Raw genomic sequence first — 27,562 nt, 5'->3', positions numbered from 1 at the left:
ATGTCGTGGCTAAGAGGCAAAATAGCCTATTTGTGAGTATTCCTAATGACAGGAAGCTCACTACTTCCTCAGGCAGCCAGTACCCTTCTTCCCATCTTGTTAAATTCCATGGTCAAAGATAGCACTGATTCTAAAAAATAACTTTTCTAAAGAATCTGAAAAAGAATAGATATATTCTTTTAGCTGAAAAAGAATTCTGTTTAGCTGAAAAAAAAAATAACTTTTATAAAAGATAATTTAGCAATATGGATTAATATTAAAAATGTGCACACTGACTCAGAAATCTCACTTGTGGGAATTTATCCAAGAGATTTTTGTTCAGCAGATAATCTTCTAATTATAAATGGAAGTGATGGGTACATAAGCGGAAGAAATGAGTATCACTTGGGTTCTTGAAAGACAAGATACATTTTCATTTGCACTCAACAAGTGTCTTATCCCTTCTCCTTGCTAGAGTTAATCCCTTCACCAGTACCTTGGATCTCATCCTTTTTAGCGCCATGAGATCCTTTTTAACACCAGGTACTCTCTCTGCCCCAATCTCATTCATTGTTCTATTTCTGTACACTGTTGTTCAAAGGTGTTGCTAGCCCGCTCCAGCCTTGACCCACCCCACTCACTTGTAACCCTGAAGAGCATGGGTGAAAGCCAAGGTCAGGCTGCCTCAGGAGAAAGAATACACTTGCCATGAGCTCAAGTCATCGACCCAGTCTCACAGAGTATCCAGGTTTTACCATGGACTAGCATTGCTTTCGTCTCTCCATCTATAAAAAGCTCCACATGCAGGAGTTCGCAGCTTGAGCAATGGAAACAAGGAATGTTCGTTGAAACCAATTAGTGGCAGTTGTTTAATAGCACATCTGCCTAAGGCAGCATTAATGACTGAGGCAAACAAAACTTGACCAAAATTTTTTAATGAAGATCTAGAAAATATTATGTTTATAAGATGCTTTGCAAAGCCCTAACATATCCGTGAGAATCAATATGCAATATGTGTATCCAAGACTGTGTATATGTCCAGGGCTGTGTGGTGCCCACAAAAGGCTTGACAAAGCCTAAACTCTCACCTCTTGCTAACCTTGAGGCTCTGTGCAAGCTGGAAGTAAAGACTCAGGCAGAGTTGTAAGCTGCCTGCCTGAACATTATATGGCACGCCCAACACTCACCCAGAGCTGCTCAATAAAGTCTGAAAAACTTACTAGAACCAGGCATTTAAGGAATCTCTATACAGACGTCAGTTGACCACTAATTTTATCAAACAGAGACTTCAGTGGCCACAGTGAAAAAGAATACAGACTTAAAAAAATAAATAAAATAATAATAAAAAAAAAGAATACAGACTTACAGAATTAATTCAGGAAACCTACTTAAAAAAGGTAACAAAAACAAACACCAAGAACAAAACATACTGGACTGGGTGTTAATATGATTTCCAGAGTTGCCACAGTATTTTACATATCCAAGTTTCAACAACAAATTATAAGACATGTAAAGAAATAGGAAAGTATGGCCCATATGCAGGAACTTACATTCAAATGAAACAATTAAAGAACACTTGTAAAGATAACTGCATAGGTAAATAGGAAAAATAATATTAAGATACTTTTTGCTTGCAGCTATTTTTCTACTATGTGATTTAAAAAACAACTGCATAAAGCAGTAATAATAAATCTATGTTGATAGCATGTAATATATAAGAATACAATTCATATTGTATTTGACAATATTGACAATATTAAGTACCATGCTAAACCACCCCTTGTATGACAATATTAACACAAAGAAGGATGGAGGGAACAGACTCTATACAACTGCAAAGATTTTGTATACTACTGAAATAAAATAGGTATACACTAATCCAGTATAGACTGTTAATAGATGTTAATCTCCAAGGCGACCAAAACAAGAAACAAGGGAATTAAAATGGTACACTAGAAAATATGCATTTAACATAAAAGAAGTCAGTAATAAAAGAATAAATTAACAAAAATGCATAATAAAAAAAGAAAATAGCAAAATGGCAGACATAACCCTACCTTATCAATAATTACATTAAATATACATGGATTAAACACTCTAGCCAAAAAGCAGAAACTGGCAAAACTGTTTTTTAATGATCAAGCTATATGATACCTATAAGAGACACAATTTAGATTTAAGGACACGCATAAATTGAAATATGTGAAACAAAAACTGACGTAATTGAGATAAGAAACAGATGATTCAGCAATAATGATTTGAGATTTTAACAGCCCACATTTAACAACAGATAGAAAAACTATACTAAAGATAATCAAGGAAATAAAAGACTTGGAAAATACTATATATTTATCCCTGAAACACCCATACAGAAAAGAATAAAGATCTCAAGTCAATAACCTATGCTTCCCCCTTAAAAGACTAGAAAAAGAAGTGTAAAACCAATCTGCATCATCCAGAACAATTCACACAGTCATTCTTTGTGAAATGGGACCCTGTAGCTAAGGAAGAGAACTATGCCAGATTTTCCAGATAGGAGGGTTATCTTTGACCTAGAAAATATCCATATTTGTTTCCTGGATGAGAATTCACAGGAATTCCCTAATCAGCAGACTGGGACCAGCTATAGAACCCTGACTCTCACCTGTAGAGTAAGGGAATTAGAGAAAGCGAGTTCGGAGAAAGAACGAGACCCGCACCTTCCAGGAACAGATCATCTTTAATGAGGCAGGAAGGGGCAGCAGTCAGATTAGCGAGCTGCTGCACTAACCCAAGAAAAGACTAAGTATATATAGGCATATATGTGGAAATCTACTGTCTTAAGGGGGCCTGTTCTTCTCCAAGTTTGTTCGGATTAGTTATCTCTTAAACGGCTGGGGCAAGGAATTCTGGAGATCGGCCAGAGGCTGGGACCAGCTGGGAACTGAGCGTAATCAACCTTAATGTCCACTTTTTTCTTCGAGTGAGACAGTTCTTTGTTTTGCATAGAACTGTGGGGAGGACCCAGGGGGAGTTTTAACTCCAGGCTATTTTGACCCCGTGTAACTTCCCTTCATCAGCCACCCCAGGAATGCAGACATTGTCACATTGCCCTTCATATTAGAGGCCCTGGGGTGGGAAGGCCTAGGTTATCCAAGAGGTCCGGATGTTACTGGGGTTCCTAGGGCTCATCAGGGATGATCATCTTCTACTTCTCAGCCACAGCTGACCCGATAACCAGTCTCCTGGGGAAAGGGAAGACATTTGTCTATTCCGGGCCAGGTTGCATCTTTTCAGCAGTTGAAATTGTCCACTCTCATTCTCTAATAAACTTATCTAACCAATGCAATCAACCACTCAGCCCAAACCTCCTAACGAATCAAGTTTCCTAGTGGGTGATGGCTGAAGTGAGAAGGAACAGGTCATAGTTAAAATCCCTAGAGAACTGACTTGCTTCATATGCTGACAAAGCCACTGCTTCACATAGAAGTACAACTGCCCTTTCAAAAATCCAATAAATGTGCCTTAGTACTCACATTTCAGAGCGTACTGCGGTTGGAATATGCCTTCGAAATCTATGGTCAAAGGTTTGTGATTGCTGGAGATGATACACTCACTCCATTGTTCCCCTCCCAAGACGGAGCCATTCATGAAAAGAGGAGAGGGTAAGGACATGGGTCTTTCTGGAGAATAGTGCACAGCTCCTCAGGAACTCTGCTCTTGGGACCCTCTCAGAACGCCCTAAAGGAAAAAAATCACAATTGGGAGTGAGGTCATGAGCTCATGGCATTACCTGTGCTATTATTACATATTATTGCTTGCAAGTGTGCTGCTGTCCCAGCAAAAAGAAACAGCTTGTTCTCTGAGATGTTGCGTGGTCTTTGAGATGACCTGAGTCATCAACACCCACAGTCCTAGGGGAGTGCAGATAAGAGTTTGTGGTTGTTGGCTGCTGTTTATTTGAGGTGGAGGGGAGCAGGTAATAGGTTTTGAAAAGTTTGGGGCTGGATGAAAAAAACCAACTTCTCCATCTCTGCGTGCAACACCTTCCCCTTTTATTCTGGAAGACTTTCAGCAACAAACCAATCCTTAGCAATTCTGACTAAATTTATCATTAAAATAGCACGTGAATGAAACAAAAGTAGCACGCATATTCTCATCGCATGTACTTTTTTTAGGTCCAAGAACAACAAAACGCATCTGCGTGTTTTCCCATAGAAAATACCTGGAACTGGTGGGAAAATTCTGGTGATTTCTTAAAATTCTCCAGACAAGGATTTTCATACACGGGTATGACTGACTGGACGTGTGTCATCTCTGTCATCTTGCTGCAAGTGGATCTACTCAGGTCTTAGACTTAAAAACCTGTCAAAATTGCCTTGGATTCAAAAGTTGGATTCAAATTGCCTTGGATTCAAAAGTTGTATTTACAACATGCATTGCTTGAACCTATGCACTTGTCCTGATCAGGTCATGCATGGAAACTCACCTAGTCATGGGGGATGGGTGTGTTTGGTATCACTCACTCTTACCATATGGCAATATTCCATCACATCCTCCTTACTCCACTGGAAAATAATCCGGGAGGGGCAGGGGCGGAGAAAGAAAACTGCGGATAAGGTTGCCTTTCATAAAGAAAGGCCAGACCAAGAGCCAGCACTCCTTATAACCTATTGCTTGATTCAGATGAAGCACAGATATAAGAAAGAAATTTTAGAATTTTCTTACACAAATTTCAGATAGAAGACTGAACTTTTATGGTAGAAAGGTGTGTAGTAGGCACATTTACCCAAATCCTTTTTTCCTCAAAGGGAAAAATTCCATACGTTTACATTTTATGTTTATTACAAAGAGAACATTTGAAATTACACATAGATCTTATTTTAAGGAAAACAGTTTATGAAAAAGAAGTTTCCACACAAGACAAATTTGATGGATAAAACTTCACTTAACAAAATGGATTTTCATATTTCAAATTTACCATGGGATTTCTTCTACTGAAAAAGAACAAATAAAAGGCTTGATCTAACAAAAATGGGATTTGTGAAACACAGTATAGCATGCAGTGGAATGACCTTGGTTATTCCTCAGTTTCCTCAATTAAAATAGAGTTTATGGTAGCAATGCCTAACTCTTAGAACTGTTGGAAGGATTAAATAAGCAAATAATTGTAAAGCCCTTAAACAGTACCTGATACACAGGAAGTTCCACACAAGGGCTTGCGAAGTGAAGTTCAATTAACACATCTATTTCAGAAATTAGCAAAAACGTGTAAATTACATGAGTGTGTTAAGATGTCAACGTGGGAAGATATCTTTTATATTCTTAAACCTGCCCCCATATTTCAGTTTTTCAAAAGGTACCTCACTAGCAGTAACAAGTCTTGGGCAAATATTCCTTCTGCACTCCAGGTGATTTCTACTATAAGCATTTCTGCTATAAGCAATGACAGGTAACACTCCTACAAATATTTATATTTAAGGATTGCAGCATGTTTTCCCATGGCTCCCAGCACAATGGTGCTTGCTTTAGTGACAACACGGAGTTGGATTCGTTTATTTTGTTTGCAAGCCCGGCTTCCTTGTCTGTCCAACCACTTCCTCAACCTTTCCCATCAGTACTTGAAAAATAAGGACGGAAGGGAGGGGCAGAGAAAGAAAAGAAGAAGGGAAACCAAACAAATAGTTTCCAATAAATTGGTATTAGCACTGGATTAAATATCACCATGACCAGAAAAATAAAATTTAAGCAAATACGTTTTATTTATTTAAATAATATATCTCCGGAACTCATTTTTTTTTTCCAGGCGAGGCTTTACTGGGTCCCCTGCTACATCCTGGAGATGGAGGGGGGGTAAGGTGGAGAACAAACAACAGTTTCCCTAGCTTGCTCAACCCCTGGGGGGGTGGGCAGTGTGCTTGTTCCTTATATAGGGTGAAGCTAGGGGTGGGCTCAAGGGTTGGGCCAGGGGGTGGATTAGGTGGTTTGCCCACCCCTTAGGTGAGTTGCGTGCCTGGGCATAAGCAGGACCTGGCCTTTGCTCCAGGTTCTTCAAAAGTGGCAGTGGGGTTTTTGGTCTTTTTTGTATCTTTAGCCCAGAATGTGCCCTAACTGCTGCAAGCAGGCAGTTATTTTTAATCCCATATAGTTTCTTTGTATTCCGCTGCTGAAGGAGAGCTGGATCCACCTGGAATTCATATTCTGAGACACCAAAGGAATCCAATTCTCAGTCTGACCCCGGGACGCCCTTCAGGACTTGGGTGGAGCATGAGGGCAAGTGTGAAGCATTTGCTTGAGGGGTTCAACTTGTCTTTTCTCCTCGTAAGAAGACTTTGTGGTCCTGTTGTTCGGATTTCCTTTTTCTTGGGGAGACAGACCAAAAAAAATGCCTGTCTATCTTTATGTGTTCATTCATGAGAGGGTTAAGACTTGTCCTGCAAAAACTGACCTGTTTCCAAAGTGAACAAAGTGACCAAAATTTAGGAACTTATCTTGAAAAACAAATTAGAAATTTAGTTTCTATACTATACTCAGCATGTAGAAATTATAATATAAAAATTCCCTTTCTAAACATAGGGTTGCTGGAATTGGACAGGGAAGGTTTCATTTCTGTACTCATCTAAATAACGGCTCTCATGTCCAACTTCTATTTATCTTCATCTAGACTTTTCCCCATCCCTTTGGGCTTCATCCCTTTGGGCTTAACAAACTCATTCTTGTTACCTCTCACATAATCATTTTTGCATTTTGGTCCTGTTGTTGTTTGACTGCTTTTTTTAACCATATTTCCAAGCCAATGTTTTATTTTCAACATAAACCAAGGAAGGGAAGGAGAAAAATAAATTAGTACCAAGAGGAACATGGGAAGCCAAGGAAGTTTTAGGGAACCTGGACTTCCACAGAAAAAAAAGAAAGACGGTATGTGATTTCTGTTTTATAAAATCTATATTTTTGCATTACTGTATTAGTTTCCCACTGCTGTTGGACCAAAGAACTACAAACTAGAATACTTAAAATAACAGAAATGTATTCTATCGTAGTTTTGGAGGCGAGAGATCCAAAATCAAGTTGTCAGCTGGGCCATTCACCCTCTAAAACTCTGGGTAAGATCATTCCTTGCCTCTTCCAGCTTCTGGTGGAGGCCACCAGTCCTTGGCATCCTTTGCCTTGAGCTCCACTACCCCGATCTCTGCCTCTGATCACACGGCCTTCTCCCTGTGGGTCTGCCTCCGCATCCTCTTCCTTCTTTTATTATTATTATTTTTAATTGGAGGAGAGTTGCTTTACGATGTTGCGCTGGTTTCCGCTGTACTGCAGTGTGAATCAGCTGCCACGCACACATACACCCCCTCCCTCCTGAGCCTCGCTCCCCGCCCAGGTCATCACCGAGCGCTGAGCGGAGCTCCCTGGGCCGAACGGCTGCTTTCTGCTCAGCGGTCTATTTCACACACGGTCGTGGTATAGTCAATGCGACTCTCAGTTCAAGCCACTCTCTCCTTCTCCAGCTTTATCCACAAGTCCATGCTCCAATCTGGGTCTCTATTCCTGCTCCGCAGATGGGTGCATCAGTACCATTTTTCTAGATGCCATTTATATGTGTTAATATGTGATATTTGTTTTTCTCTTTTTGACTTACTTCACTCTGTATAACAGGCTCTAGGTTGCAACCTACTTCACTATGACCTCATCTTAATGATCTCTACAATGACTGTTTCCAAATGAGTTATATTCTGAGGTACTGGAAGTTAGGACTTCAATATATCCTTTGGGAAGGAGGGGAGGACACAATTCAGTCCATCATGATTACTAATAGTGATGGTAATATGCTCTACATACCGATCTCACTTAACCTATTAATAACTATCATTCTCCCTTATTTGAAGAGTGAGAATCTTTCACTACAAGTCCCTTGCCCCACATTACAGAGCTGATAAAGGTGGAGTCAAGATTTAAATAAAACTCTAGAGACTGACTCTTTACTATCAAATTTTGTCAAAGGATGTGGTTTATACCATCAATAACCCTTTTGTATTAGCTGGGTTTAATTGTTAATAGGCGGAACTGTAAGAATGATACATTAGATGGGAACACAGGGTGATCTTTAAATACCAATATCTGTTTTGTCGGAGAACAGTCAACACCCTTTAGTCCTCAGACTCTAGGGTTTTAGATCTCACAGTTGAAACAGCTCCTCGTGATATAACCTGAAACAAAAGATTTTGAAGATGTCAGATTACTCAGCTAGTGCATATGTACCCTTGAGCTTTAAAATGTTCACCTACACTTTTTACAAGCCAAGAAAAAAAATTTGCTAAAAAATTTAAAATACTATACCTGAATAGCTAATGAGAACTTCCTATATAGCACAGGAAGAGAAGGGTACAATCTGTTTGCAGGATATATATTAAGTTAAATTAAAAATGCATTCTAATATATAGCAGGTGCCAACAAACACTGATTCCACTTACATGGGGTACCTGTGTGTGTGTTAGTTGTTCGGTCATGTCCAACTCTGTGACCTCATGGACTGTAGCACTCCAGACTACTCTGTCTGTGGGATTCTCCAGGCAAGAATACTGGAGTGGGTTGCCATGCCTTTCTCCAGGGTATCTTCCCAACCCAGGAATCAAACCCCAGTCTCCTGCATCTCAGGCAGATTCTTTACCATCTGAACCACCAGGGAAGCCCATTATGCACTAGGCATGGATCAAAAGACTGAGTGTACAGCAATGAAGTTATATTATATTTAAACTTATACCTGAGTTGTATTTGACCCCACTTTCCCTTTTTCTCCATCTTAGCTTATAGTCAGGAAGTGAGGACAAGTATTGAACAAATAATCAATTACTGGGAAGAATTGGTCTTCCAATACTTTGGTCACTTTGAGCAGAAGACTAACTTAATTTCACAAAAATTTTATTGGAGTAGAGTTGCTTTTCAATGTTGTATTAGTTTCTGCTGTACAACAAAGTTAATCCAATATATGTATACAAGCATCCCCTCTGTCTTTGAATTTCCTTTCCATTTAGGTCACCACAAAGCATTAATTAGAGTTCCCTTTAAGTTCGCATTTATAAGAAACACTAACTTAATCCTGAGAATGGAAGAGATCTCCTTTCAGGAGTGACCTCCAGGTGGTAACTGAGATGAGTAGGAATTTTTCAGATAGAAAGGAAAGAACAACTCTTGAAACAAAACAGAGTGAAAGAGATGATTAAAGGTTTTTTTGAAGAAGGGTCTGATCCTAAAGGCAAGGGGAAGCCAGGTACTAAACCAGGATCCTGTCTAACACATTCTATTTGTGCTATTAGATTTAATCCCAATGACCACAAGGTAAATATTATTACCACACTTTTCTTAAACGGAGATTAAGGTTTTTTAGGTGGAATTAGCAAATGCTCAAAGTATCATAAGCTAAAATATGGAGCCATAAAATTCTGGCTTCATATTTTCTAAATAACTTAATCACAAAAATCCTTTTTTTAAAAACATCTAGAAATTTCCCATTAGAATGTGATAACAGTTTTTCTTTTCAGAAGTTTATAATTTTTTAATGAGAAGGAGAAGAAAACTGAGATCCACGTACCCAAGTAGAATAGAAATTCTCTTTCTGTAATTTCAAAATATTCCAAGTCGACAATGAAAAGAGTAGGGCAATCTGTGCTTGAAATTCTTCGTAGATTTTGAGTGATCATTGTAAAGGACTGCTGGAAATTCTTTTTTCACATGTCTGATGCATACAGCTGAATCGGTCAGATGCACAATCCTCAAAACCTTCACGTGACACTTAGCCCCGCCGTGGAGGCTGCTTCAGTGCAAAGAGAAACAAGTGCTCCTTACTCTCCAGTAGGATTTAGTTCCAAAGCACTTTCACACATCTGTTACCTACTTAGTCTCACAACCTCCTTTTCAGTCATTTCACCATTTCAGGATACCGTTAGTGCCATTCTATGGATAAGAAAACAGAGACACCAGACTGCACAGGATAATGAAAACCCGCAGTTTAGCACAGAGGATTCTACTGTGTGGTGGCCTAAACGGGAAGGGAATCCCCAAAAGAGGGGACACATGTACACACACAGCTGATTCACTTTGCTGGGCCACAGAAACTAACACAACATTGTAAAGCAACTATACTCTAAAATAAAATTTTTTTAAACCAACTTATACTTCAATAAAAAATAAAAAAATAAAAATGCTGTACAGGATTTTCCCAAGATCAACAAGCTACAATGGATTTAAGAGAGAGACAGATCTCAGAACCCTGACCTCTGACCTTTCCACTGGGGTTTCTTAGTCTCAGCATTATTGAAATACCAGGCTGATGAATGTTTGTCCTGGGTATTACAGAATGTTCCGCAGCATCTCTGATTTCTACCCACTAAATGCACCAGTAGCAACCCCTTGCACTGGCTTACTCGCTTGATCGTGTCCGACTCTTTGTGACCCCATGGACCCTACCGGGCTCCTCTGTCCATGGGATTCTCCAGGCAAGAATACTGGAGTGGGTTGCCATGCCCCCCTCCCAGGGATCTTCCCCACCCAGGGATCGAACCCAGGAATACTGGAGTGGGTAGCCTATCCCTTCTCCAGGGGATCTTCCCGACCCAGGAATTAAACCAGGGTCTCCTGCACTGCAGGCAGATTCTTTACCAGCTTTGCTACCAGGGAAGCCCAGCAACCCCCTACCTCCAACCAAAAATATCTCCAGACGTAGAAAGAATGTCCCTCGGAGGACAAAAACCACACCTTAGTTCAGAATCACTACACTCAATGAGTCTGCCTGCACTGAATCCCTCCAAGAATGTATATTATATCCTGACGTTATGGTGAGACAAGTATTTTTTATGGTCTCCTTATTTATATACACATTTTTATCAGGCAACTTTTCTTTCCACGTAAAAATTAATATTGCAAAATTAATATATGTCTTTGAAGAAAATTTGGAAAAGGAAATTCATAAACACTCCTTAGAGATAGTCACAGTTAAAAGCTTGATGCACTTCTTAGGAGTTAATGCATATTAATTTTTATATTTTTAATAAAATTAGCAATATTTAATTATAATACTTTATAAGTAGCATTTTCTAATCTTTTAAATATCTTCAAATAACTTTAAAGACTATCTAGCATTCCATTAAATAAATACATTGCATATATAAATATATCACATCTTACTTTAAAATTCTCCAAGTTCCTTACAAATAACTGTTGTGAACACATTTGTATTGAAATCTTCAAAGACATCTCTCTGGTTATTTCTTTAATGTAAATTCTCAAAGTTGAGTTACCAAGTAAAAGGGAATAGCTGGTTTATTGTCATAATATCAAATTGAATCACACTTCCAACAGAGAGAAAAAAAGTACTCCTTACCCCAAACTTCTGCCAACATTCAGTTGTTTGTTCTCACTTTCAGCAACATTAACATTGGACATTTTTAATTACATTATTATTTAATTTGTCTATTTTGAATTTTGAGATCAAAGATTTTTTTTAATTCCTTTTTTGCTCATTTTGTAAAGTGCCTGTAGTGCATGTTCTTTGTCATTTTCTCCTATTGAATTATTCATCTTTTTCCTTCAAGATTTGCAAATACTCTTCAGAATTAAAAAACTGCAGTTGTTCATCAAAGATAATGTAATTCTTTTCTTCAAATTTCATTTCTTTTAATTGTTGATGATGTCTTTTGATTTTAATTCAGGACATAATTTTTTTTTTTTTAATTCCGTTTTGAGTTGCATTACACCTGAAAATTGATTTGAGGGAACTGGCAATGGTATAAGAATGAGCTTTCCCATCTATAAGTACTTGTTCTTTTCTTTTTTTTTTTTTTAACTGTCCTTCAGTAAAGCTGTCTTCTTCATAAAGGACCGTGTATGTTAGTTGCTCAGTTGTGTCCGACTCTTTGAAACCCCATGGACCCATCAGACCCCTCTGTCCATGGACTTCTTCAGACAAAAATACTAGAGTGGGTTGCCATTCCCTTCTCCAGGGGATCTTCCCAATCCAGAGATCGAACATAGGTCTGCTGAACTACAGGGAGATTCTTTACCATCTGAGCCACCAGGGAATCCTAATTCCTAGCTTTAAAATATTTTTAAGAATAGGATTTATTTTTCATTGATCTTGAGAACTGGTTTTTTTTTTTTTTAATGTTCTCTCTCCTTTATAAGATTCTTTAATTCTAAAAAATACCGAGTCCTCTGCACATGGTGGGTATTTTTAAAATGATAACTGATGTGCAGTTGTTCTTTAAATCTCAAGGCTTTTAAAATTACATTAGTTGTTGATCTGTGGGTGGCATTTTAAGAAATTGTTCCAATTCACATTCTTTCCTTTCTGCATTTTGCCACCCAGGTGGCTCAGCAGTAAAGAATCTGCCTGCAATGCAGGAAAAGTGGGTACAATCCCTGGTTGGGAAGATCCCCTGGAGGAGGGCATGGCAACCCACTCCAGTATTCTTGCCTGGAGAATCCCATGGACAGAGGAGCCTGGCGGGCTACAGTCCGTGGGGTTGCCAAGAGTTGGACATGACTGGCGCGGCTGAGCACGCATGCGTAGGGCACTTAGATGACGTAATATGTGTCATCCTAATAAAAGCATAGTTAACAACAGGGCATATCGAAACATCAAGAAATCTCCTCTAACACAGTTTAACAAAGAAAAACAACAAAACAGGAATCAGAAAACAGTTTAAACATATATACTGGTCTAGAAACTAAACTTTATCATCTCCTTATTGTGCTTATTTAGATACTGATGGAAAACACTGAAATGAAATACTATAAAATGATACAGATACTTATGTCAAATTCAGATGAAATTGTCAAAATAACAGTATTTACTCCTTCTTAGGGGGAAGAGAATGAAAAAAAGCAGACGTTTTTGAGGAACTTTATGACTTGTGATTTTGCCAAGTAGAGATCTTTTGATTAGTAAATCTAAATCTTTTCTAATTAGCACATTTGACACTGCAAAAGAGTGTGGCCTAAAGGGATTTTTAAAACTTGAAAGCAGTTAGCCAGGCTAAATGTTCCTTTTGCAATCTTTATACTTTGAAAATGCTTACTGTTGGAATCCTTTTCTTTTTCATAAATAGTGCAAAGATAAGGTAGCTTCCACTCATTACCATGGTATGGTTTTTAGGGTATTTATTGCCTCCACGAGCAGGGACCTCCAAACAGACAGACACAACTGAGCCAGCCTAGCATGGAGTAACTAGAATGTGAGAGACAGGAGATCAATGGGCCCAGTGGGAGGTTCCGAAGGTCTGCCTTTCCCTAGAAGTCCTTGGTCAAGGGCACAGGATGAACTACTTAATGCCTGCCAGAGAGCAGCTGCTGCAGGGCTAAGAGAAGAACAGACACACTTGACATTGAAAAAGTTGAGTAATGCTGAGGAAGCTGAAGTTCCTTTCCAATCAGAGTCAAGAGATATGTTTAACATTACACAATGGCCCAGTTTGATCCCTGGGCGGAGAAGGACTGCTCACTCCAGTATTTTTGCCTGGAGAATCCCATGTAGAGCTACAGTCCTCAGGCTCACAAAGAGTTGGACACAACTGAGCAACTAAACACACACACACAGAGTATTCTTTGGTATCCACTTGAAGCACCAGCAAATGAGTAAAAATCATGCCCTAGAATAAGTCCCACTTTCGATCTTCCCACCACGGGATAACAGAAAATCCTGGCAGGAGCTGCATCAGAGAGAGTCCCATCAGTTAACAAAGGCTTAGGAAATGTCTTGGGCTTTTCACAGATTAAGCCTGACAAAGTATAAAACCAAGCTGACCAGCCAATGATTGAAGTTGCTCCTAGAACAATGATCATCACTTTTTAGAGGAAGACAACAAAATCCAGTTCCATGTGCGATGTCCACAATGGAATTAAAATTGCTGTGATATGTAAAGACAGAGGAAAATGTAACCCACAGTCAAGAAAACAGAGTCAAAACAGAAATCAAACCTAACATGGCTCAGATGTTTGACTTAGCAGATAAATGTATTAAAGTAGCTATTATAAACACATTCAAAGACCTAAAAGAAAATACATTCAAACAAGTAAAGACAAATATGATCTTATGATCATCCCAGAAAGAACAACTTTATAAATGAAACATCTCTTCATGATAAAAACTCATCAAACTAAGAGCAAAAGAGAACTCTTCACACTGATAAAAATAACTCTCCAACAAACAAACAAAACACAAAACAAAACAAGAAATCCTACTGCTAACATAATTAACTACTAACAGATAAAACAGTTCTTGCTAACATCAAGAAAAGGCAGGCAAAGATACCCACTCTTGCCACTTCAATTCAGCTTTGTACTGGCATCCAAGCCATTGCAATAAGGCAAGAAAAAGAAATAAAAAGTATACAGAATGGGAAATAATAAGCAAAATTGTATTTACTTGCAGATGACAAGGATGTCTGAAGAAAACCAGTAAATCTATCAAAAAACAAAAAACTAGAACTAGTAAATAAATGCAAGGCCAATGTACAAAAATCAGTTATATCTCTATGTGCTGAATACCATCAATTTGAAAGCAAGATTATCTTTCTAAAACCATACACAATGCATCAAAAACACAAAACACTTAGAAATAAGTGTTTCCACAAAAGACCAATAAGACCTCTACTGAAAGCTGGAATCAAGATTGCCAGGAGAAATATCAACAACCTTAGATATGTGGGTGACATCACCCTTATGGTAGAAAGCAAGGAGGAACTAAAGAGCCTCTTGATGACATGAATGAGGAGAGTGAAACAGCTGGCTTAAAACTCAATATTAAAAAGCTAAGATCATGGCATCTGGCCCATCACTTCATGGCAAATAGAAGGGGAAAAGCTGGAAGCAGTGACAGATTTCCTTTTCTTGGGCTCTAAAATCACTGTGGACGGTGACTGCAGTCAGGAAATTAGAAGACCACTGCTTCTTTGGCAGGAAAGCTATGACAAACCTAAACAATGTGTTAAAAATCGAAGACATCACTTTGCCGACAAAGGTTTGTACAGTTAAGACTATGGTCTTTCCAGTAGTCACATATGGCTGTGAAAGCTGGACCATAAAGAAGGCAGAGGCACTGAAGAATTGATGCTTTTGAACTATGGTGCTGGAGAAGATTCTTGAGAGTCGCTGGGAAAGCAAAGAGATCAAACTGGTCAAACTTAAAGGAAATCAACCCTGAATACTGTTCAGAAGGACTGATGCTGAAACTGAAACTCCAATACTTTTTTGGCCACCTGATATGAAAAGCTGACTCATTGGAAAAGGCCCTGGTGCTGGGAAAGACTAAAGGAAGAAGAAGAGGGCAACAGAAGATGAGATGGTTGTATGATATCACTGATTCAATGGACACGAAGTTGGGAAAATTCCTGAAGACGGTGAGGGACAGGAAAGCCCTGGCATCCTGCATTCCATGGGGTCACAAAGAGTCGGACACAACTTGGTGACTGAATAACAACAACCAAATTTAAACCCACTTAAGTAAATGAAAAGATATGATATCAAGATACCAGTTTTCCTCATAGTGATCTAATAGTCAAAGCAATCTAAATCACAGTCTCATCAGTCTATTTTGTAAACATTAACAAATTGATCCTAAAACTCATACAAAAATGGTAAGGACCCAGAAATATAAAACATTCTTTAAAATATAGTTGGAGGACTTACACTACTCAACTGTACAACTTATAAATTAACAATGATCAAAAGAGTGTAGTACAGGCATAAACAACAGATAAATAGATTAATCAAACAGAATATAGAGCCCCAAATGGACCCACAATTACACAGCCTTATTGCACTGGCTTGGTGCCAGTATAAAGCTGAACTGAAATATATATCCCATATATATATATATATTTCATATATATATATTCCATGTATATATTCCATATATATATATATATATGGGGGAAAAGTACTGAAATTCTACATGCGTGCTTGCTAAGTTGCTTCATTCATGTCCGACTCTTTGAATTATACCCCACTAGGCTCCTCTGTCCATGGGATTCTCCATACCCCATGGAGTGGGTTGCCCTGCCCTCCATCAAGAGATCTCCCTGACTCAGGGATTGAACCTGCATCTCTTGCATCTCCTGTAGGCAGGTGGGTTCTTTACTACTAGTGCCACCTGCAAAGCCCAATTAAATTCTAACCTTACCTCAAACCGTATACCAAAATATTTTAGACATCACAGATCCAAATAAAAATCTAAATGTATATGCTTCCAGAAGAACACACAGGAGAATATTGGGACTTGGGATCTGGCAAGGGTTTAGACTGAACACAAAAACCAGTAACTATAAAAGAAAAAAAACTGATAAACCAGACATCAAAATTTTTAAAAACAGCTTATTAAATAATACCATTAAGGAAATAACAGATAAGCCCAAAACTAGGAGAAGATATTTATAAAATAAATCTCCAACAATGTACTGGTACCCAGAGAATATACTGAATTTATACAACCAATAACAAAATGACAACCAAAATTTTTTTCAAATAGCGAAAACTTGAATAGACACTTCACAAAGAAGAGCATGTGAAAAGGAGCTCAATAGCATTAGTCACCAAGAAAATGTAAGTTAAAACCTCAATTACATACCACTACAGAGTCACTGAAATGGCTAAAATTAGAGACTGAAAATACCAAATGTTGGCAAGGATGTAGTGCAATCTCAAATTCCACACATTGTTGGTGGGAGTGTACAGTGTTAAAACTGTTTTGGAAAATAGGTCTGGTTGTTTATCACATAACCAAAAATACACATATTCCAGTAATTTTACTCATAGGTATTTATTTACGAGATATGAAAGCATATTTCACAAAAAGGTTTGCACAGAAATGCTTATGGTTTTACTCACGTACCAAGAATTGAAAACAGCACAATATCCATCAATTGGAGAAGGGATTAACAAACTAGTATGTTCATACAATGAAATAACACCAGCAATTTAGAAATACATATGTCTGTAACAACATGGATAAAACTCTAAAACATCATGCTGATTGAAAGAAATCTTCCCCCAAAGGAGTATATACTGCACCCTTGTATTTGTATAAAGTTCTAAAATAAGCTAAACTAACCTATCACTTAAAAAAAAAAATCAGAATAGCAGTTGCCTCTAAGGTTATGGGAGCAGGGATTGGCTTGGAAGGAGCATAAGGCAACACAGGTGTTACACATTTGTCAAAAGGTATCCAACTGTACAGTTAAGATTTGTATATTTCACTGAAAGTAGATTTTAGTTACAGAAAATATAGACAGTAATTGAATTCCAGTTAATGATATACAGGCTGAAATGTTTAGGGTGAAGTATACTAATGTCTGCAACTTAGAAATACATCAAAAAGTAAGATAAAATAGAAGAGTAGATGGATATAAATGTGATAAAGGAAACATAGCAAAATGTTAGCTATAGCAACTATGTAGTGAGTACTTGGGAGTAATGTAGCTTTATTTCAATTTTTCCTTCTAAAATTTTTCATATTAAAATATGAATTTAGCAAAGTTGTAGGACACTAGATCAATATAAAAACCAACTGTATCTCTGTACATAAGCAGTAAAACAACTGGAAATATTTTTATAATGGCATAAAAACTTAAAATACCTAATAAATTTAATGAGAGGTATATAAATTTATATACTGTGGAGAAAAATATTGATGAGAGAATTTTTAAAGATGTAGATGAATGGAGAAATATACCACAATCATGAATTAAAAGACAATATTATTAAGATATCAGTTCTCCCCATATTGATTTATAGGTTCAATGAATTCCCAGTCCAAAGTCCGGCAGGCTTTTATTTTTTTTAATTAACAAGATGATCCCAAGACTTAAATGGAACTGCTGCTGCTGCTAAGTCACTTCAGTCGTGCCCGACTCTGTGCGACCCCATAGACGGCAACCCACCAGGCTAGGTGGTTCCATTCTTCCAATCTTGTTTTGGCTACTTTAGGCTCTGTGAAATGGAACTGCACAGAGCCTAAAATAGCCAAAACAAAATTGGAAGAATGGAACCACCTGATTTCAATATTTATTATAAATAGTCTAATCAAGGCAGAGAGGTAATAGCATAAGCATAGACTAATAGATTGATGGAACAGAGCAGAAAATCCAGAAATAGATCCACATACACATGCTCAGTTGAATTTTGACAAAGGTGCCAACATAATTCAATGGGGAAATGATGACCCTGTCAACAAAGGGTGATGAAACAACTGGATATTTCTATTTTAAAAAATAAACCTTAACATCATCACATATACAAAATTTAATGTGATATGAATAATAGACTTAAAGGTAAAAGCTAACCTATAAAACTTCTAAAAGAAAACTTCTAGGAAAAAAATCTTCATGACTGTAGTAGGCAAAGACATGTTCTTAGAACACAAAAGGTGATAATTTTTGTTATTTCAACTTACAAGTTGGACTTTATATAAATTTAGACCTTATGCTCTTCAAAAGACATCAGTGAGAAAATAAATTAAAAAATAAGCCACATGCTGGAAGAAATATTTGCAACACATATATTTAAAAAAGAGCTTCTATTTAACATAAAGCATTGCTACAACTCAGTGTCAGAAGAAAGTCCATTTTTAAAAGGCAAAAGAATTTAACAAAGACTGCAAAAATGATACATGAATGGCTAATAAAAACATGAAAGATGTGCATCACTCCGTAAAATGCAAATTAAAACAATGAGATAGCATACCACACTCATTAGAACAGCTTAAAGTTAAAAAGTCGACCACACCAAATGTTGGTCAGAACTCACGGAGAATACAAAATGGGAGGATCACGTTGGAAAACAGTGTGGTAGTTTCTTACAAAGTCAGACATAGACTCAGCATGTGACCCAGAAAAAAAACGCCCATAAAATCTATTACATTAATGTATAGGACTTTTTCCATAATAACCAGATACTGGGATCAACTCACACTGTTTTTCAAAGGTGAATGAATAAGTAAACTCTGGCATATTCATACAATAGACTACTAACCAGCAATTAAAAGGAACAAACTAACAATACACTCAACAATATGGAAGAATCTCAGCAAAGTTATGCTAAGAGAAACAAGTGAAGGTCACTCCGTGGTGTCTGACTCTTTGCGACCCCAAGGACTATACTGTCCATGGAATTCTCCAGGCCAGAATACTGGAGTGGGTAGTTTTTTCCTTCTCCAGGGAATCTCCCAACCCAGGGATCTACAGGGGATCTACCCAACCCAGGAATTGAACCCACGTCTCCTGCATTGCAGGCAGATTCTTTACCAGCTGAGCCACAAGGGAAGCCCAGACATAAACCAGACATAAAATAGCGCTTTCTAATTACATGAAGTCATGGAACCAGCTAAATTAATCTACAGTGATAGATTACACTGTTTATTTGCTGTGTGGGGAGTGGAGCAGAGAGACCGGCCTCAAAGAAGCAAAAGTGAATTTTCTGAGATGATTTGATCGGGTTGGTGGTTATATGAATATATACTTAAAATTTATCAAACTATATACATCATACTTACAATGCTTCATTGTATAAAAACAACACCTCAAAAAAGATTCAAAAAATTATTTTGCTGAAGATAAAATGACTATCATTGGAAAAAGTATTTACTGATGCATAAATAAGTAAAAAAATTTAAATAAACACCAACAGCAACTAAAACTAATTTGGAGGGCCATTTTTCTCGGTGATATTTAGGGAGCATTTACTGGTTTTGCAACCATTTTTCTTTTGATATGTGTGTTTGGCTGAACTATGTAAAGCTTAAAAGCTTATTAATGCTAAAGTCACATCTTAACCTCTTCCACGCATTAAAACTGTCAATCAACTTTTATAACATGAATGAGGTACTTTACCTTAAATCTGTCAAGATAATTGCTAAGATTAAGCTAAATGGAAAGGAAAATAAAAGTAAAATGTGAGAAGTTATTTTTAAATTAAGAGCAGTTTCTACAAGGAGTTAAAAGCAGCGTGGCGATATGATACATTGGTTTTTCTATATCTTTCCATCTTGGCAAATGCTAGGGAAGCTTAACTTTCACGAATATGCTCAAGGACCTAACACATCAGTTGTGCCTTCAACAGCAAGGAACAGGAAACCCTGCTTCTGCTGACTTGAACAAGAACGTGCTTATATTATCTCAAGTAACAAGAAGTTCTCCAGACATTGTTCATTCCTTGGCTCAATATCTTCTTTCCATCGGGCATCTGTCCTCAGAACAGCACCCGACAAAACTCTGAGATCATGAGTGTGGCACTGTGACCCCATCCAGGGGAGAAGCTCCCATTTCTTTGTCTCCTTTACGTCAAGCATTCTTTCCCATCACACTTCTCACGTTTCTCAAGCCAGACTCTCCTCATTTGCCCACATCTATATAACTCATTCACAGGAGAAATGAGAACAACATAGTGGACCTAAACCAGCTCTTGTTAGCAGGTGGCCAAGAAAAGTGTAGAGATCTGAAGTAAGCTGGTTCTCTTGGGAAGGAGGAAGGACCAGGAGGGAAGGGAAGTTCAGCAGAAAGCCAAAAGTGAGTGCAACACCAGGCAAAAAAGAAACTCTCTCCCTAAGTTCTATTAAGTTTTTGTGTTACCTTCACATGAATACCTGTCTCTAGGGGCCTTTTCTACCAGGAAAGGCAAATCAAACTGAAAAACTCCAGCCGCCAAAGCCAGTCTTTGAAATCCTCTGCCCCGTTTAAGGGGCTCAAGAACATTTGCTGACTTTTCAGCACAGAGGAAATTAAAGCAATTCTCACTCCTTATGTGGCTATTTACTGCTCTCTACATCACTAACCCGTATTTATTTCTTGGTTTGCAGCACAGTGATTGTAGAGCAAGTGCCAGGCAGCAAATAACTGCCTCATCGCTGAAATTGGTCGTGATTTTACTCTCCGCGGAGCATATTACATGACCGTTCAATGCTGGTAAATGGCCATGGGCTTTTCCTCCACTTCTAATTGCCTTGATGTGTAGGATGGGGGATGGGCGGCTATTTCCATCTCACAGTCAACTTTACATGATAGCGTAAGATACTAAACTTCGTAGCATTTTCTCTACGTAATAATCACTGCTAAGCCAATGTCCAAATAGTCTTCATCTAGCAGGATGTGTTGTACTTTGACTTATTACTTTTCCATGAGCCAAAATGCCTTCCACCAATACGACGTCACTTTTGCAAACACAGAAAGCAAACTTGTAAAATTCCCACCCTCAGATGAAGTTGCATCACACACTGTGAATGAATGTTGGCAGTAGATTGCAGTTTGAATTAATATGCAAGTTAGTCCACTCCATCTCATTTTTACCCTTGAAAGCAGTATTACCTACTCCATTATTATCAACATCCCAGCCTAAATATTTCTTAACCAAACTTAGCACAACTCTTAGCTTCAGACCATTAAAATACCTTTCTCTCTGTGGTTGAGCAATTATGATGGTAAAATCATATCAGTTTTCTCAGCTATAAACTGTGAATGTAGCTAAGAGGGAGAGGACATCCCCAGTGGTTCAATGGAAAAGAACCCGCCTGCCAATGCAGGAGCCGCAGGAGACACAAATTCAATCCCTGAGTGGGGAAGATCCCCTGGAGGAGGACATAGCAACCCATTCCAGTCTTCTTGTCTGGAGAATCCCATGGACAGAGGAGCCTGGTGGACTACAGTCCATATGATCGCAAAGAGTCAGACATGACTGAAGTGACCCCGCACACACACTCACACACGCACGCACGCGTGTAGCTAAGGGAAGACAATGTAATCCGTTCCCAGTAACTCAGGACATGGACTAAGAAAGCTTGCAAAGAACTTGTTCTCAAACATGGCTGCATTAGAACGATCTGGGTAGCTTTAAAGAGTTCTGATGTCAGGGCACCAGCCTCTAGTAATTTAGGTTTAGCTGGTCTGGAATGCACCCTGGGCATGGAGCTGTTTGTTTGTTTGTTTGCTTTTTGACTTCCCAGATAATTCTAATGTGCCTCTAGGGTTGAAAAATCATGTGTTTCAACAGTGGTTCTCAAAGTGTGTTCCCTGGACCAGGAGCATCAGTGTTACTTAGGAGCACATCAGAGATTCAGACTCTTGGGCTTTGCTCCAGACCTACTGAATCAGAAGCTCTTTACAGGGATCACTGACTTCAGTGGGACCCCTGGAATGGACCCTAACCCTGTAGGAAGAGTGTCCTTAGAACAAGAGGAGGTTAGGACACAGACACACACAGAGGAAAGATCATGTGAGGACAAGATGGGGAGAAGGGAGAAGACGGCCGTCTACAGACCAAGGAGGGAGGCCTCACTAGAAACCGACCCTGCTGACATCTTGATCGTCCAGCCTCCTGAACCACGAGGAAGTAAGTCTTTGTGGTTTCAGCCACCTCGTCTGTGGTCCTCTGTTACGGCGGCCCTAGAAGACTAACACGTATTAGAGCCTCACACTAGTTTCCTGGTCTATGATCCAGCTCCTGGCCCTGTTCGCAGCATTCCCTTCAACTCCATGACAAACTCCTTAGGGAGGAGGAGGAAGCAGTGGCTTGCATCTTTACTGCCTTGAAATGAAAGACTTGAGAGTCAGTGGTTCCTACAAAATTCCTAAGAGAGGAAGGCTGATGGTGAGCGTACACAGGGAATATTTTCACATGTGTTACGCGGCTCTCTTCTACATTTCTACTTTCTAAATAAGGCACCAACCTCAGGGTTCTCCAATGCCGCATGCAACTTTCTGCACAAACTGGGACTTGGGCTTTATTGTAGCCGACAGATGCTGTTTGAACGTCGTCTACCATACGCAAATCCATGTGCTGGAACTGGCGGGTCAGAGAGAACTGTTTGCCAATATGTATGTTGTTGTTGTTGTTTAGTTGCTAGATTGTGTCTGACTCTTTTGTGACCCCCATCGACTGTAGGCCGCCAGGCTCCTCTGTTCATGGAATTTCCCAAGCAAGATCACTGGAATGGGTTGCCATTTTCTTCTCCAGGGGATCTTCCCAACCTGGGATCAAACCTGCATCTCCTAAATTGGCATGTGGTTTCTTTTACCACTGAGTCACCTGCCATTATGCATATGAATGTGTAAATCTACATATAATCTCCTCTCTTGGAGAGATAAATAGATATATACATTGAAACACGACTTTAAGGCTAGAGAAAATAGGAAAACTTCCTAATGAATGAAACAGTCATAGTTATCAAACAGTATGGTTAAGAAAGCAGCTCCAGTTTGAAAGTGACATTTTCAACGGGTTAACTTTGGACAAGTGGATAGAAAATGAGATTGTAAGAAAACTCTGGGGGTATTTCTTTTCTGTACTATGTTAAACATGTTAAAGAAGAGATTAAGGAGAAAGCATTTTGTCCCCCCATCTGTAATTATAGTCACATGATGGTGTCATTTGTGCCTCATAAGGTAAAGAACATGGAATATATATATTTGGGGGCTGTACCAGGTCTTAACTGCAGCACATGCGATCTTGAATCACAGCATGCAAACTCTTAGTTACAGCACGTGAACTCTCTGTTGAGGCATGTGGGATCTAGTTCCCTGACCAGGGACCAAAGCCAGGGTCGCTGCATTGGGAGGGTGAAGCTTGAGCCACTGGACCACCAAGAAGTCCCAAGAAAATGGATATTTTAAGCGTTGGACATGCGAGGATTGAACAAGCTTTCCCTTTATTCGTGTTCTCTGCACTCTCTCCCCTGCCTAGTGAAATCCTTCTAGTTCTTAAAGCCTCACGCCACTATTCTCTCCTCTTTAAGTCATCTCCTCCTCCTCTAAGGAAAATTCCTTGCTCCTTTTCTATATTTTCAAAGTCTTTTGCACGTAAGTATACAACTTTTTGGACTTCCCTGGTGGCTGGTAAAAAACTGTCTGCAATGCAGGAGACCCACGTTCAATTCCTGGGTCAGGGAGATCCCCAAGAGAAGGGAATGGCTACCCACTCCAGTATTCCTGCTTGGAGAATTCCATCGATAGACGAGCCTGGGGGCGGGGTATAGTCCATGGTGTCACAAAGAGTCAGACACGGAACAACTAACACAACGCACATATAACTGTTTACATTATGTTTAGGTAACTGTATGTGTCTATCTCCTTGTCCTAGTTTATTAGGTTTTTGAGGACAAGCACTGCTTTCTTGACCTATATGCTTATTTAGTATCTCTGCATTTGGCTTAAACCAGGTATCAAAAAATAAAAAAAAAAAAAGGTCATTAGCCAAGATGTGGAAGCAACTTAAATGTCCCCCCATGGATGAATGAGTAAAGAAGATGTCTGATATTTATACAATGGAATATTACTCAATCCTAAAAAAGAATGAAATAATACCTTTTGCAACAAATGGATGGACCTAGAGATTATCCCACGAAGTGAAGTAAATCGGAAAAAGAAAGACAAATATCTTACGATATCACCTATATGTGGAATAAAAACAATGATACAAATGAACTTATTTTCAAAATAGAAATGGACCCACAGACATAGAGAACAAATGAAGGAGAAAAGGAAGGGGGATAAATTAGGAAATGGAGATTAACGTGTACAGACGACTAAATATAAAATATCCAAAGAGGACCTACTGCATAGCACAGGGACCTCTACTCAATATTTTGTAATAAACTATAAGGGAGAAGAATCTCACACACACATATATATATACACACATACATATACACATACACACACACACACACACATATATACATATACATATACATATATATAACTGAATCACTTTGCTATACACCTAAAACTAACACAACATTATAAATCAACTATTCTTCAATAAAAAGTAAAACTTAATAGTGTTGAATTTGATCAAATTGAAATGGACCCCATTTAAATAGATGTGGTTTAGAGTTGGAGGATTAAAAAAAAATGAGACTTCAGCAGCTTTTCAACTAATGCAAAATACAATATCCTAACACAAAGTATTGGGCTTCCCTTGTGGCTCAGCTGGTAAAGAATCCGCCTGCAATGCGGGAGACCTGGGTTCAATCCCTGGGTTGGGAAAATCCCCTGGAGAAGGGAACAGCTACCCACTCCAGTATTGTGACTTGGAGCATGCTCCCAGTGTGGCAGGCCTGGGTTTGATCACTGGTCAGGGAACTAGACCTCCCATGCTGCAACTGAGTTCACGTGCTGCAACTAAAGATCTCACAACCCACAATGAAAACTGAAGCTCCCAATCATCACAACTAACCCTCTGCAGAGCCTATATATACATATGCATATATATATATATATATATATATTTTTTTTTTTTTTAAGGAGGACTTCCGAGGTGGTGGCGCGGCTGAGAACCTATCTGACAGAGCAGGGGACACAGATTTGACCCCTGGTCCAAGAAGACTGCTCCACATGCCGTGGAGCAACTAAGGCCGTGTGCCACAGCTGCTGAGCCCAAGCTCTAGAGCCTGTTCTCCACAAGGAGAGAAGCCACCGCGATGAGAAGTCCAAGCATTGGAATTAGAGAACGCCTGAGCACAGCAGCGAAGATCCAGCACAGCCACAAATAAATAAGTAAATAAATTATTTTTTAAATTAAAAAAAATAAAGCATCATATCTTAAAAAAAAAAAAGCCTGTATGTCACAAGGACATGTTTCTATGCAAGGAAAGAGTTAATAATTTCAAGTTGTTACCAATAGATAACAAAGAAAAATTTCCACCAGGACAGACAAAAGTGATGGCCTAGGGGGTGGTAAGTAGTTACTTACTGTATTTATTATCCAGAGAAGAATACAGATTATATATTTCATGGGCCAGATGGGAATAGTTATTTAATCCACAGTAATGACGACTCTAAATGGTTCTATTGAATTTCTACTTGAAAGTATACTTCAGAAGAGTTGCAGGCTATGAGGGAATAAAGCAAGAAACAAATGCAATAGTTAAAGGATATTTTTGCTAAGGCTTAATTAAACTTGAGATTTTCTATCATTCTGTGTATAATCTTCAAACGATTTTTTTTCCTGAAAAAAGAACCAGAAAAGGTGCTAAGAAATTAGCCTTAGAGCTATGTAGATTTTGAAGGGCCCTTAAGGAAGAAAAAAAAAAAAATGCAAGGAAATATGCTTGCTTCAGATTTCAGTCTGAAGCAAAGAACTGAAATTGCTTTCTTCCTCGTACACTTCCAACAACACTGGTACCTACTTGAAATGAACAACTGCTAAAGGAAACAGCTGGCAGAAAGCTGTTAGTGCAAAGCAAAGTGCAATATGCACGCTGTAATTAGTCTGCAATCATTACTCAGTCCACTGTTGGAGGAAAACCTTAATTTGATCACACCAAACGCATTCCTATCACTGAGCAAAATTCAGGACAAGTCTTCCCCCCTAAACCAAATGAACTCTCAATTTCACCATCAATAATGGTAACACAATGAGTTTTTTGCTGGTTTTTTTTTTTAATGTGGTCAAAGTGACAGCTGGCCCATAAAGACGCATGTAAAACCAATATTTTTTTTGTTTACAGTGAGAAATGCCTAAGAATAATAGCTGCACATTTTTGAGTGTTTACTCTGTGCTACCTTGGCATGGTCCAAAAGAAATATAATGCAAGCCACAAATGTGAGCCACACAACAAAGTAAAATTTACTAGCAGCCACATATTAAAAAAATAAAACCAAACAAACAGTGTCTTAACTTAGGCTGCCATAACAAAATACCACAGATGGGGTGGTTTCAATAAGAGACATTTATTTCTCACAATTCTGGAGTTTTGGTGTCTGTTGAGAAGCTTCTTCCTGGTTTGCAGATAGCAGTGTTCTCCCTGCAGCCGTAAGTGGTAGAGAGAGAGAAGGCTCTGGTCTCTCCCTATAAGGGTACTAATCCCATCATTAGGGCCCCACCCTCATGACCTCATCGAATGACCTCCCAAGGCCCCACTTCCAAGTACCATCACATTGGAGGTTAGGGCTTCAGTATGTGGATTTGGGGAGACACCAATGTTTAGTTCATAGCTACAAGTAAAATTAATTTAAATACCATATTTTATTTAACACAGTCTATCCAAAACATTTTCTTTTCAACATGAAATCAGTAAAATCCATTAGTGAGATATGTTACACACTTCTTTCCTACTAATCTTCTAAGCCTAGTGTGCAACTGTGTTACCTGATAAAGGTGCTAGCTTCCGTCTCGGTCTATGATTTGTCCTTTAGGACAGAGCCATGGGAATATTAAAGTCAGAAGCAGAAGGCTATGACTTGGGGACAATCATATAAAGGTCAACAGCCAGGAAGGAGAGGTAAAAAAAATGTCCCACAGGACTTCCCAGTGGTCCAGTGGTGAAGAGTCCGAGATCACCTGCCAACGCAGGGAACATGGGTTTGATCCCAGGTCTGGCAAGCTTCCCCATGATGCAGGGCAGTTAAGCCCGTGCCCCACAGCTACTGGGCCTGAACTCTGGAGCCCGAGAGCTGCAACCACGGGGCCCATGTGCCAACAGCCCACGCTCCACGACAAGAGGAGCCAGCACAGTGAGACGCCCGTGCCCCGTAACTAGAGAGAAGCTCCCGACTGCCGTGACGAGAGAAAGCCCGCATGCAGAAACCAAGACCCAGCGCAGCCAAAAAATAAATAAGTAATTTTTTTA

The 27,562-nt window shown here is 38.9% G+C and overlaps 1 long non-coding RNA gene across 1 annotated transcript; it reads left to right on the top strand.

Annotated features, from left to right (window-relative positions):
• Positions 1-6,830: 6,830 nt before the first annotated feature.
• Positions 6,831-25,472, top strand: LOC122425403. The gene is made up of 3 exons (XR_006264834.1): positions 6,831-6,876; positions 6,999-7,061; positions 25,236-25,472. It is a non-coding gene; the product is annotated as an uncharacterized LOC122425403 (long non-coding RNA).
• Positions 25,473-27,562: the final 2,090 nt, after the last annotated feature.

The sequence above is a fragment of the Cervus canadensis genome, chromosome 23 (genome assembly GCF_019320065.1).
Source record: "Cervus canadensis isolate Bull #8, Minnesota chromosome 23, ASM1932006v1, whole genome shotgun sequence".
Lineage (NCBI taxonomy): Eukaryota > Metazoa > Chordata > Mammalia > Artiodactyla > Cervidae > Cervus > Cervus canadensis.
This window is presented reverse-complemented; position numbering and strand designations above follow the sequence as displayed.